The sequence below is a fragment of the Stegastes partitus genome, unplaced genomic scaffold (genome assembly GCF_000690725.1).
Source record: "Stegastes partitus isolate 25-593 unplaced genomic scaffold, Stegastes_partitus-1.0.2 Scaffold739, whole genome shotgun sequence".
In the NCBI taxonomy this organism is placed as follows: domain Eukaryota; kingdom Metazoa; phylum Chordata; class Actinopteri; family Pomacentridae; genus Stegastes; species Stegastes partitus.
The window spans coordinates 199871-213445 of NW_007578470.1; the positions used below are offsets into that span (position 1 = coordinate 199871).

The window sequence follows — 13575 nt, forward strand, 5'->3', positions numbered from 1 at the left end:
GTAACTAAAATCACATGTTGGTGTGAGACTGGACCATCAGTGGAGAGACACAGCAGGAAATGGAGAAAAGAGAGGAAGGGGGACGGCGTGCAGCAAAGGTCAGGCCAGCCAGAAGTTGAAGCACGGACTCAGCTGCTGAGGGCACTTTCGCCCATGTGGTCGGCATCCTAACCTCTCAGCCATCGTTTCGCCCTAATAAGCAATCAAGTCCATGTGCCAATGTTGAGCTTCCAGCTTGTTTTGTTGCCCTCAAGTTGCCACAATATAAATATATCAGCTGATGCTGCTTCAACACAGGCTTGACATCTGCTCAGTAGATCGTCACGCTGATGAAATATTAGAAACTACAAATACTGATTATACCAAACCACTTTTTAATGCTGTTATAATGTAATTAGTCGTGGCTGTCAAGTAAGAATAAACTTTTAAAAGCTCATTTCTGCAGTAGAAACCCTGTTGTCTGCGTCCTCTGTAACTGCATTCTGTGTCGCTTCCTTCTTATACTGCTGACTGATAATTAAGGAAGCTTTCGTTAATACCAGTTTGTAGCTCACTGTGGACCAGTTAAAGTAAATAAAGGGGTTGTAAAAAGAAGAATTACTTCTCAGTGTCTCTTGTAAAAGCAGCTACCACCCACATCAGCAGCTAAAATAATCACATATAACGTAGATTCCTAAATCCAAGGATGAAAACTGGGCGCTGCTTTGCTCCAAACCGCCAGCAGAGGTTCCCAGAGAGCTACAGTACAAACATCTGGATGTCACTCCTGATATATAGTTCCTATTATCCACTCTGGCAAGCCTCTTAATAAAAAATAAACACAAATCATACATGTAAGAGAAATAAAACAGTTTTTCCTTATCAACAGTAACAGTCTTTTTCGTATGGTTTACGAAGCAGGCACCACTATACATCTGTTGATATAAAATCGCACAATCCTGAGCCTTTCTAGTGTCTCTTTCTTTTAATCCTGAACTGTGACGGTCTTATGCACAGACACACACACACAAAGCATTGTCTGCGATCCCATTTTTCTCACACACGCGGCACAACTGGCCGAATGACATCACTGACCCGAGGCGTAAGTAGGCCCCGCAGAGCTGGTGATGAGTCACTCCTGTCCATACAGCCCAGCAGAACGCAGCAGGCACGCGGTGGTGAGCCCAGTCTCGGCCTCTCTCATCGCATGTGATTCAATATGCACGGTGATGAGAGACTGGCCGTCGCTGTGCTGCTCAACATCAAGGTCACCAACCCAGTCCACAGCGGTTTCTCTAACGACCCGGCCAGTTGGAGAATGAGTGGCAGCAGCGTACTGGGCGGTGGCCTTCTCGCATTACTTTTTCAGAACATGGGTTTGGGTAAACGTAATGGAAAGCAGCCTGACTGTATTTAATGTAGATTAAACAAGAAGGGAAGTTAGTGATGCACTTTAGTCACACAACAATCCAACAAAAGTTTGACATTTGTTTGACACTGGGACACAACAGGATGCTCAGATGGAGTTAGGTTCAGTCTAGAGTTCCAAATAATGATTGTTTTCATCATTGATTGTCTTCTGGATGAATCAATCCGCTGTTTGGCTTCTAAAATGTCAGAAAGTGGTAGAACATGTGGATCAGTGTTTCCACAAATGTCTTGTTTTGTTCAAAGATGATCAGTTTACTCACACAGAGGAGAAAAGAAACAGAAAATAATCACATTTAAGAAGCTTCAGTCACTGAATTTAGACTGTTTTTATCTTTAAAAAAATACTCAAATCAGTTATCAAAATAGTGACAACTAATTAATTTATCTTTGCAGGCCGATTGTCAACATGAAGGTGGTAGCTTTCATTGTTTGCTGCCAACTGTAGAACCTCTGACTTACTTCTAGAATCTGTTGGAGGCGACCAAAGCTGAGCTGAAAAATCATGGATTTAAAGTGAAACTTCTTCAAATGGACTTTAGCTGGATGGAGGTTCTTTCTAGAGCCGCAGCTAACGGTTACTTTACATGTTTTGTCCAAAGATATTCAGTTTACAGTCATAGAGGAGGAAAGAAATCAAAAGACGAATTTCAAATCAAACTTCTTTCCAGTGTGTTGTTTCTTATTGCAAAGCTCACAGTCTGACTATCACAGGTTTGCTTATATACACTCTAAAAAAAAAAACAACCCTGCGTAGCATCCAAGCACATTAAATTATTTTCACCCATGGTTTTACTCCTGAGGCACAATAGCTGCAGCTCCTGTGAATGTGCAGTGTGTCAGTGTTACACCTTTTCACTCCTACGATATTTTAACAGGCAGAATTAGTTTCTGCGTGACTGCACATGGCTCTGCAGAGCATCCAGACTTCTAGAAAAGAATTAACATAGCGATGGGGAATATAGAAGCCTACTGTCTGTACAACTACGCTGCTTTTTAGACCGTTTAACATTTTATTTCCTCCATGATTTCTGATCTTTGTGTCTGTCTGGTCTCAGTGTTGTGTTCTGTTGCTGGTGCAGCCTCTTCAGCACTTTGACTGATTTTGGTTTTTCCCGTGTTCTGTCTGAACTACTGTCAAGCAAATAATGGCATTCATCTTTTACCTGCTGTCCAAATATAGGTGTGGGAGTATCTTTCATAACTTTGGATTTGTCTTGTGTAAATTTACTGTTTCTACACCGAGCTTAGTGCTAAACAAACTAACCATTAGCTGTGACTAGAGTCTAAATGTTGCTGATTTAAATTCATTTACTGCTGGGCTAACAGCTAACACTTTATTACTGAACTTTAAAGCTTGTAGACTCAAATGGTCTTCTGTTGCTGTTGCAAAGTAAATACAGCACAGTTACTAATCCCAGTGTTGTGCATTGTACCGTCAACATTTTGGGCATCTGTTTATTAGCAGAACTAGTTGAGTGAAGGATTCATGTTAGTTTTATCAGCTGTGCATGCAGAGGGAAGACAAAATGTGTAAGCTTGGTGCAAAGAAGGGAGGTATGTGTAGGCGGTGTGCTGCCACAGAAAGATGAGGAATGCACCTCAAACTCACCAAAGGTGTCAAACTTCTGTTCTCGACTATCTCTGGTTAGAGTTAGTGTGTGTGTAAAAGCTGCAGCTTCACTGTTACTCCCTAGAAAGTGTTCAGTTAGGCTGGTTGAGAGTCAGTAGACCTCCAACCTGGACATTAGCAGCTTGTTCATACTTTCTAAAAAAGACCGCTATGTAAGCGAGGGAGCTCTGGAGTTTAACCTTCTCCAGCCTAAAGGTCGCTGCACCATGACCAGGTCGTTTCAGACGGTTTTCAAAGGTTGCAGAGCATTTAATGAAGAGGTCACCGAGTTCTAATATGAAATGGATGCAACATTGTTGTGCATCGTTTTTGTTACGTCACATCTGGCAGAGCTGCAAATATTTAAACCAGCTTCAGTGACATCTTTGTCTCTGACTCATTGATGTGAAGCTGCAGTTACCTCTTTGTTTTACAGGTTTAATAAGGCAGAAGTAAAAACATCCCATCCATTATCTATACACCACTTAATCCTCACTGGGGTCACAGGGGTTGGAATCTATCCCAGCCGACTTAAGGTGAAGGCAGGGGACACCTGGACAGGTCACCAGTTACCAATTAACCTCAACATGTTTTTGGACTGTGGAAGGAAGCCAGAGAACCCGGAGAGAACCCACGCTGCACCGGGAGAACATGTAAACTCCACACAGAAAGATCCCAGGTGTCCACACCGGGACGTGAACCGGTGACCTTCTACCGGAGAGGCAACCGTGCTAACCACCGCTCCACCTTGCAGAAGTAAAAACATCCATCCATCCATTATCTATACACCTCTTAATTCTCACTAGGCTCAACATAAATTGCTGAAATAAATTACGTTAAAAAAAATGTGTTTTGCTCATTGATTTTTTTGGTACTAACAAAACACCTGCAAGCTTTTAATCCAACAGTTTTTCATTTCTTCTGTCACATTATTTGTCCCTCTGGTACATTTAAATACACAAGATGCATGTCTCTTTAACATATTGTACACTGCAATTTATATTTAATCATAATCCAAAATAATAATTTGTCATGGGTGACACTTGTTTCCTACTAATATGAGGGCATTTGTAACAAATAAATAGAGATGTACCAATACAGGATTTTAATAACACATTATTACACAAGTTACTGGCTGACGTTCCATCATCTGAAAACAACAATAAGTCAATTTTCTTGCTTGTAAACTGTCTGAAGCTCAACCTTTAGCACAGGTATGTTCCATGTGTGCACCTACACACATTAACACAGCAAGAAAAGGATCTTAGTGTGTCTTTTGATTTATTTTTTGTACTTACAGACTTTCACACAATAACAAAACCTCCTCTTCAGCCCAAAATCAAACTACAAACCTGTTTATATCACACTGCGGCATAAACTCCTTTGCAAACTTTACTACATGTGACTGTATTCTCGCACAAAAAGAGAAGATAGCTGAGCTGTCCTTAAACCTATCGCTCACAGAAACGATGGCCTGTGTACTGGATATGCTCCCTCCCTGAAGGTAGCACCGGGTTCAGGTAAGTGCGTCACATAAACCAATCAGCTGAGCAAAGGACAGCCAAAAAATAAAAATAAAAACCTGCAGCTCTGATTTCCTTTCATGTTATGTAAAGATGACCCAACCTCTGAGGCTTAGTTTGTCCTCGGATTATGCGAGGAGAGCCAGAAAGCTGATTACATATCTGTAATCTTATTTTTATAAAAACATTTCCAGTGGCACAAACACAGAGCGGAGCTGATTTTTCCAGTGGGAGGACCAGATTCACCAGTTTGAAGCAGAACTGAAACCACAGTGAAATCTCGTCGGCGTAACACCACACGTAAACGATGAAACCAAATATTTCCCAGCAGATACGGTATGCTTACCCAACTGGTTCAAGAAGAGAAAACATTTCCTTCTGATTAGCGTTTGATAGTTTCCTTTGCGAGTCAAAGTAAAAAAAAGCAGCTTTCTTTTATCCCACAGGTCTTTTTACAATAGAAACAGTGCATTTAATGTAGATACAACTCTTATTTTCTTATTTACTTCGTCACGAGCCAGTGGTACAGTTACAAAAGCTCACTTACACACTCTTCACTGACAGATCTGATCTCTGCATGCAGCAAATCACACAGTTAGCATATGCGTCCAATAAAACAACGCATCCAGTGTATCCATTAAATCGCATTCAGTGCAGCTCATTGCTCAGCGGTCGCCCTGCAACCACAACATGACCGTTTGTATGACCGATTTATTAGACGGGGCTGTGCCATCGTTATGCTACACATCAACATGTTATGATATATGACATTAATTTAAGGCCGCCCCAGGCCTCTGAGCCAACGTCCCTGCATGGTCACATGGAATTAAACCCTGAGACTTTTGCTCTTCCACCCACTGCGGCGAGAGAAAATACAAGAAAGTGGGAGTGAGACAGCGAAATGGAGAGTGACGGTCCAGTGTAGGAAATGGTTTTGTAGCTCAACCTGGAAATGATGAAACCAGGAAAAGAATAAAGCTCTTTTAGTCTCATATCCTTGTATGGATAAACACCATGAAGGGGATCATGAGGCGGATGAGAATTTGGTAATACGAGCAGATATCCGTATGTGATGACAAGATATCAATGGGACTACATCAGGGGTGTCCAATCCTGGTCCTCGAGGGCCACAATCCTGCATGTTTTAGATGTTTCCCTCTTCCAACATTCAAATGATCAGCTCATCATCAAGCTCTGCAGAAGCCTGATAATGATCCTGATCATTTGAATCAGGTGTGTTGGAAGAAGGAAGCATCTAAAACATGCAGGACTGTGACCCTCGAGAAGCAGGGTTGGACACCCCTGGACTACATTATATAACAAGAACTATGAACAAAACATTTCATTGGTCATTATACAGTTCTATTAAAAGCAGGTGCTCACTGCATTTTGCCATATATTGGTGCAATCTTTACAATTTCTCAGAACCCATACAGTAAAAAAAAAAAAGTGTCCTCAAAATGCATTAAATTAGACACAGAGCTGGTCGTGTGTGAAATCTACTATTCGAAACACTGCAGTGAAAGTGAAATGGATTGATTCAAATCTATAAATACATCCGATATGTATCAGCTGACTAAGACAGATATTTGTTAACCCGTGTTTGAACTCACACACAAAAAAAAAAATCATCAAACAAATATTGACATAGTGTTTACAAGATGATACAGTCTTATGCATGGCAGTGAGTGTATCAGCAGCACAGATCAAGAAGCTCAGCCAATCGATGTCCTGATGGTGTGAAACAGACAGCAACGTGTCACATTAATCTTTCACCAGCACATTAAAATATTTGTTACGTGATCAGCGGAACATGACAAGCATAAAGGAAAGTGACACAAGCCGTGTTGTGTTCCTGAAGCGGATATAAAAGGAGAATAATTATGTGAGTGGCCTGATCGAATTGACATCATAACCTTCACTGCTGACCCGAGTCTAAAGAGAATCAACAGGAAATTCCCTCAAAACAAGGAAGCAACATTAAAAGAAAAAGGTTTGCTCTTAAGCCAAAGTCATAGACAAATTTACATTACTTTGCGATGGACTGTCAAGTTTTTCTAATTCTCACTACTTGAACATCCATCCATCCATTATCTATACATCGCTTAATCCTCACTGGGGGTCAAAGGGGGGCTGGAGTCTATCCCAGCTGACTTAGGGTGAAGGCAGGGGACATCCTGGACAGGTCACCAGTCTATCACAGGGCTACACTTAGAGACAGACAACCAAGCACACTCACATTCACACCTACGGGCAATTTAGAATCACCAATTAACCTCAACATGTTTTTGGACTGAGTGGGAGGAAGCCAGAGAACCCGGAGAGAACCCACGCTGCTCGGGGAGAACATGCCACGCAGAAAGATCCCGGGTGTCCTCATCGGGACGCGAACCGGCGAACTGTTGCTACGAGACAACAGTGCTAACCACTGCTCCACCTTGCAGCCCCTAAACTACAATCAATGCAAGTATTTAGTGGACATTAACAGTAAAAATGACCTACTAGACATCACAATAAAAATAGTGCCAGTGACATGAATATTTATTGTCCAATGCAAAGAAACTAACTTAAGACAGGATCTGTGTTCTTCTTTACACTGTTAAAGAAAATTTGATTTTTCTTTTTTTGTTTTACTGATGTTTTTCTGTACTTTTGAAATACAGAAAATCATTAATAAAATCTTTAAAAAGAACTTTGAATTTATGCCTGATTCAAATTAATATCAACAACTATGACTGTGAATACACATAATACCTGTTTTTTTAAAGATTTTTTTTCACAAAAAAGGCTTAAAATATATTCGCAAAATCTATTGTATTTTCATATATATGCATATATTGTGTTTTTATTTAATAGATTAAACTATGCAGTATTAAATCAAGCTTAACACTGTAAAATTAGATCCTGTAATTTTATATTTATTTATTTGATAAATGAGAAACATCTTGTCTAACATAGAAGTTTCTTTTCCAAATGTGTAACATTAATAAACACTGACAAATATAAATATAAAACCCAGCATAAATACACACAATCTCATGCAAAATTTAGACTAGAAAATGTATTTTGATCCCAGATTATACCCGTATCATTTGGTCCCCCAGCTGCTGGAATATTACTGTTGATGCCAAGACATCACAATGAAAATCTTGCCAAGGACATAAATATTTACATGCAAAGACAGTATCTTATGATGTGCATGTATTCATGGGTATTTCCCAATGATCTGTGTTCTTCTTTAACTTAGTCCTGACTTCTTCAGTCACTTATCTTTGTCATGTTTTCACCCCCCCCAACACCTTTTAACTGTCAAAACTGTATTCCGTGTTGGAATACATAATAAAACCTAAACCATCACATTCATGCGGCGGTGTAGGGAGGTGAGAGAGTGAGCAGAGTTTGAACTTCTCTCTCATTTTAATATCTCAGCCGTTTCATGTGAGCCAGTAAGAGAAACACCACGAACACATTCCAGGGGAGGCTGTGAGAGTGCAGGGCGTTATCCCCACAGTGACGTGGGCGGGCAAATGTTGTACAAACTAGTTTTATTAGAGCATACCACGCTGTTAATTCAGGAGAAAGAGAATTGAAAGCAGCAACGGCATGAAGCACAATGAAAACAGGATTATTCTTCCTGAGGTAACGTGATTGGACTGTTCCCAAGACAGTTTGGCAGAGCGTCAGTGGTTTAAATATACCAGCGCAGTGAAGAACTCGCATTGTGCTTGTGTTTCGGCGAGCAGAGAGCTTTATATGGATGTCGCGACTTAAATAAATGAACTAATGTTAGCTTTCTGGCTTTTCTCCATTCACAGCGTCCTGAATCAAGCGAGGCTTCTTATCAGGGCCTCGACCTGATAAATAATGTAGAACACCTGACCAAATGCCCTTGTTTCAACAGAAGCACCGAGCCAAGTCTAACCCAGCCCAGGCGTTTTTTGTTTCTGTCCTAGGACGAAAAAAAGTCAAACAATCCTTGTGCCACCCTTGATGTTGATTCATTTCTTCCTTGTACAAATACTCGCTGTCAAACGCACTTAACTCCAATTACTCTGCGGTTTGCGCTCACTCCAAGCAATGCAATCAGTTCTCAGTCAGAGACAAGCTGATATGTTACAGCGCAACTGTATCCAGCAGTTTGACTCTCTGCTAGAGACATTGCGGTGGGGCTGGAATGATCATTAAATGCTGAATGCACTCATTTTCCTGTTAATCTTGGACAGACGCACTCCGTGTTTGTGTGTCTGTGTGTGTGTGTGATACAGTGAGCATATATGGAAAAATAAAAAAAGCGGAGGGGTTCAAGGAAAACACGCCGCCCCAGCTCGCAGAAGCACAAAAGCTTCTCCCGTCCATGTTTTTAAGAACAACATTGCAGCGACCCGGTCCAAACATAGAAAATCACAACAGTTGTTTATGGAAAATTTTCTGCGGTCAAGAAAAACAAAGCATTTAGTATTTGTTCAACAAAGCGCCAGGATGTGATGTGCAAGAGATGACCAAAACATAACCAGCAAATACCACCGCTCTCTGGAGACATCATCAAGCCAACCCCCCCTCTATCCGCCCAGCGAGCCCATCCACTACCGAGGCCAGGGCATCCCAGATCTAGAAGTAGTGTGAGCTGCTGCACTTTATCTGTAAGAAAAACGAACAAACAAACAATGACAGGACTTCCAGTGGAATAAAGGGAAAGGGAAGTCAAGTGAGCTGCAGCTGTTTCTCTCTTCTTCTCCTCTCCAGTGTCCCTTGGAGGTCATTCTTCCTGCCTAACGTAACAACGTCACCGCACACAGATGCTGCTGCAGAGGCAACACATCCCATCCAAGTGCTGTCATCTGTTTCGTCAGTCCCTGCTCATGTTTGTGTACATGACACCAATTAAACGCTAAATCAGCTCCACTGCTGGCCGTAACGATGTGGCTTACTAGTAAGACGTTATGTTGTGGTTCTCCTGATACCATCCAGCTGTGCTGAAGGTCAGTGTGCAATGGGCTCCACTGCAGAGAGCGAGAGAGAGAGAGACAGAGAGGGAGAGCTGGGTGGGGTGAGGGGGAGACAATTTTATCTTCTTGTATCTTTTGCTCTGTGCTATTTTGCACATGTCTGTGTAACTCATTATGCGTCATGGGACTGTCTCAAGGCTTGCATACGTTGCTGCCTTTTAAGGGTGTGCAGTGGGAAAAGACGCCACGAAAGGTCCAAAAGTCACACAGATTTCATGTCAAACAGCACATTCTGTACTGGATTCATGACAATATTGCCAAACATCTGGAGGCAGGAAACATCTTTTACCTACGCAACAAACCATTCATGACTCCAAAACCTTGCTCACTGTCACTTTATAAACGTAAAACAGATGTAAAGCAAATTGGTAAAAAATACTTTTTAATGATCTCTTTAAAAGGATAAGATGAGAGAACAAGAGCAGACATTTTCAACCTGCCAGCCCAGTAAAAATCACTGAAGCTGGACAGTCCCAGAATGACCTCTGAAAGGACAAGGATTTTCCTGCTCATTGTTATGGGAACAGAATTTCCAATAAAAAGATACTTAAATGCCGTTGGCATTGCTTACTTATATGTGCTTGTGTGTGCGTCTCAGTGTGTATGCATGCATATTGCAGGGCCTCTGCATGGGAGCTTTAGAGGACTTTGCATGGTCCTCCCTGCCAGAAAACAAAGGAAAACAAACACTGCCTTTCTTACAGTAATGAATATGCTTTGGGAAGCAAATTATATAATTTTCCATTAACTCCCACTCATAAAATGTCAACAACGGCTAAGGGAAACCTGTGACATTTAACTTTGTTGGCACCAAACACTGCGGTCCTCCACTGTTTCTCTACTCGTGACCCCTCACCTCTGGAAGCTCTGAGGAGCCACATCACTCACTATATAGCGCATATCTTCTGCTAACAGAGCTATCTGGGTACAACAACGTCTGATAAACACTTGACTTGACATTGTCACTTTAGGTTAAGGTCTTACAGATCATCAGATTTGTGCACATGCAGACACACACGGAAACAGCTGCAGAAATGCTTCTTTAGAAGACTAATACAAAGACATCAGCAGCAGTGCAGATGCATTTTGTCCTTGTAAACTACAGATAGTAGTGTGCAAGCTACGCTCATTACTCTGCGCTCTCATTCGCTCACACTGCCAAGCAGCAATACTCATTCAGAAAAGAGACCCAGCTCAACATAATAAGGATGAGGCCAGAAGCTTGTAGGAATAAAGATTTCACGTGTGCTCCATTATTATTTCCTTGCCTCTGATTTTAAAGCAGCCAGTGTCGAGTCAGCACAGCTGTTCATTATTCAGCCTAATCTGACTTTCTCTGATCTGTGCACAGAAGAGGAGGAAAACACAAACACTGCTGTCGTACTGGTCAAAGTGTCAGCGTGGGATGACTGCCTCCACCTCAGCACTCAGGTGATGCGCAGGTGAAACAATGGGCTCAGTGTCCTGCTTGCGTCTCACAGATTCCCCCACGTTGAGGTGGAGTGCAGCGTTGTCTGGTAGTCTGGCAGTATATATTTGCATAGTAGAGGTCAGGTACAACACAAGGCACCCTGTGTTCTACACTGCAATAAAGGAGCTCAGGCTGACTGACAGGTAGATATTAAAAACTGCAGGCTAATTCCTCGCTTAGAAGCTACAAAGGACAGAAAAAAAAAGCAGCTTGCTTGTTGTCGTATGCACGACTTTTGACCTTTTATCTTTGGATGCCTTCACACCAAGTAAAACAAAAAGATGGACCGAAGCGCCATCGTGACGTCATACCAGCGCCGTGGTCATGGTCATGTCATGAGTCATGGTCTCCACCTATAAGGGGGGCTGGGATATGAAACATAAACAGGTCCACATGTAGCCGGGCAGCTGGCTCGACGCTGAAACCTCCTGGATCCAATAAGCGTGTAATGTTCTGTAAGTATGATGTAACTTTTTTTAACTCATTCTTCATGTGCTCATAGAAGTGAGCACACGTCATTTGAAGACAAAGCCCTGCGCCTTGTATGGGCTCCAACATCTGCAACGATGTCTGCTTCACACTACAGCAAGCTGATTTGACTAGAAGTCTGATAAGCACATCTATGGAAATCAAGAGAGCAGATGTAGCAATAATAATTTAAACAGAACTGTGGAGAGTCACTGAGTGTTGCTCTGTGCCGTGACACTTCCAAACACTTTTTTACACCCCTACATCCACAAAAGCATCCTGACAAAAACACACACAGACACAAGCCCTCAGTATGCTTCTATTATCTCTATTTGCCTTCCTCTAACCCACTTTCTCTTGTTGTGGCTGTTGTTACAATATGGAAGTAAAACAAGGGTGTTCGGTTATACTCTAATTTGTCTGTGTTTACACTGGAGTCAATCAGCCAAAAGGACACTCGGAGTCCTGGGAGGATCAAAGTGCTCCCAACTCTAATACAAACAATGACTGTGTCATTTCTTGTTCCCCCTGAATTTATGTGTGACTGCAGCACAATTTGGAGCAGGCCTATTTATAGCCGACTACCACCGCCACCGCCACCACCATCCCGCAGCCTGAAAGTCACACCAGGAGATTTTGGGAGGGGAGTCCTTGAGCTCCTCTGTCAATGCGAAGCATTGCAGTGACAAGTTTGCTGATGAGGTTGGTCACTGTGAAGTCGCACTGCACCGTTCCCTCCCCTAAAGCACAAAGCTGCTTTCTATGCATCCTTCAAACACACAGGATGTAAGTAAATACACTCCGGTGCATGCACACACCTCAGTGCCCGTGCATGTGTGCATAAATACAAACACTCGTGCGCATTCTGGATGCACACAACTGCACATGCATGCACATAACTTCAATTCTGACAAACTGTGGTGGAGAGCTGATGATGGCGATGATGCACCTCTCTGTTTACTATCTCTGCTGTCACACTGTGTCAGCTTTCGTGCTGATGTCTTATTACAATCACTCATGTCACTTCTGCTCCACCAGCAACTTCAAAGGAAAACTAGTGTGCCGCTGCTACCAATGCAGAGGAGTGACAGAAAGAAATGCAGGGCAAAGTGAGAACTTACTTTATGTCCTTTTCAGAAAGTTCCAGAAAGAGATTATTTATCCACTTCTGCCTCCCACACAGTGTCTTCTGCCTGCTCTCTGAGAGTCCCAGTCAAAGAAAACAAAACAAAGTATCTGCTGTACATCACAGTCACAGCAAGTCTCACTCCGCTGCTCACTGATGCTCTCTGGAATAAGGAGGGAACTCTGCTCACAGCTCACAGGCTTGCAGCCAATCGCGGCAGAGAGTTCTCTGCCTCTTGGCCAATCATGTCTCTCTCATACTCCAACCTCCCTCCCCTCCTCCCTCCCTCCTGCTGAAAGTTCTCATGGTTGTGGACAGACCCACAGTTGTGGAGTATGACAAAGTGGGAGGAACTGCTGTTGTATTTACAGTATGAGGGAATAAGAATAGAGCAGTTGTGGAAACATTTCCATTACGAAAGAGTGGCGTAGAAAGCAGGACAGAGGGAGAAGAGGAAACTGTTGTTTGATCTGCCAAAGATTGATTACACTGGCTAGGATTTACTCTGTCAAGATGCTTTTTTAACAAATGATATATCAAATCTGCTGACTCTGCTTTTAAAAAAAAAGAGTAAAGCTGCCCTCCTTTTTTTTAAGGTTGAGGTTCTGACACGACCCCATTGATCCTGCTTCACTGCTGCCTGTATCAATCAACTTAATATAGGATAATATTAAAGGAAAGATGATACTGGATGGAAAAAGGGAAATAAATGACAGGGCTTTGAATCCTCATCCAACTCTTTAGCATCTATTCCCGAGAAAACAGCTTTGAAATAAAGACCGTGACACAAACACAACTAAAGACTAAATCCAGTTTGACATATTTTACTATGTAGCACACTCACAGACGCACTCGCAGCTCCCAGAGACGATGTGACTCTCTTGCTTCAGCGACCACGGGGAATACAACATGAAAGGCACGAATTGCAAATGTTCTTAACAAAGCACTGACAGATAGAGCCG

The 13575-nt window shown here is 42.2% G+C and overlaps 1 protein-coding gene across 1 annotated transcript in view; it reads right to left on the reverse strand.

The window, feature by feature from the left end:
* The window catches only part of pde4d (phosphodiesterase 4D, cAMP-specific), a 197130-nt gene extending 184437 nt beyond the window's left edge, over positions 1–12693 (reverse strand). Inside the window, exon 1 of the mRNA XM_008291354.1 lies at positions 12609–12693. The gene's annotated coding sequence lies outside the window, so the exon portion shown is untranslated. The remainder of the gene's footprint in view (positions 1–12608) is intronic.
* Positions 12694–13575: the final 882 nt, after the last annotated feature.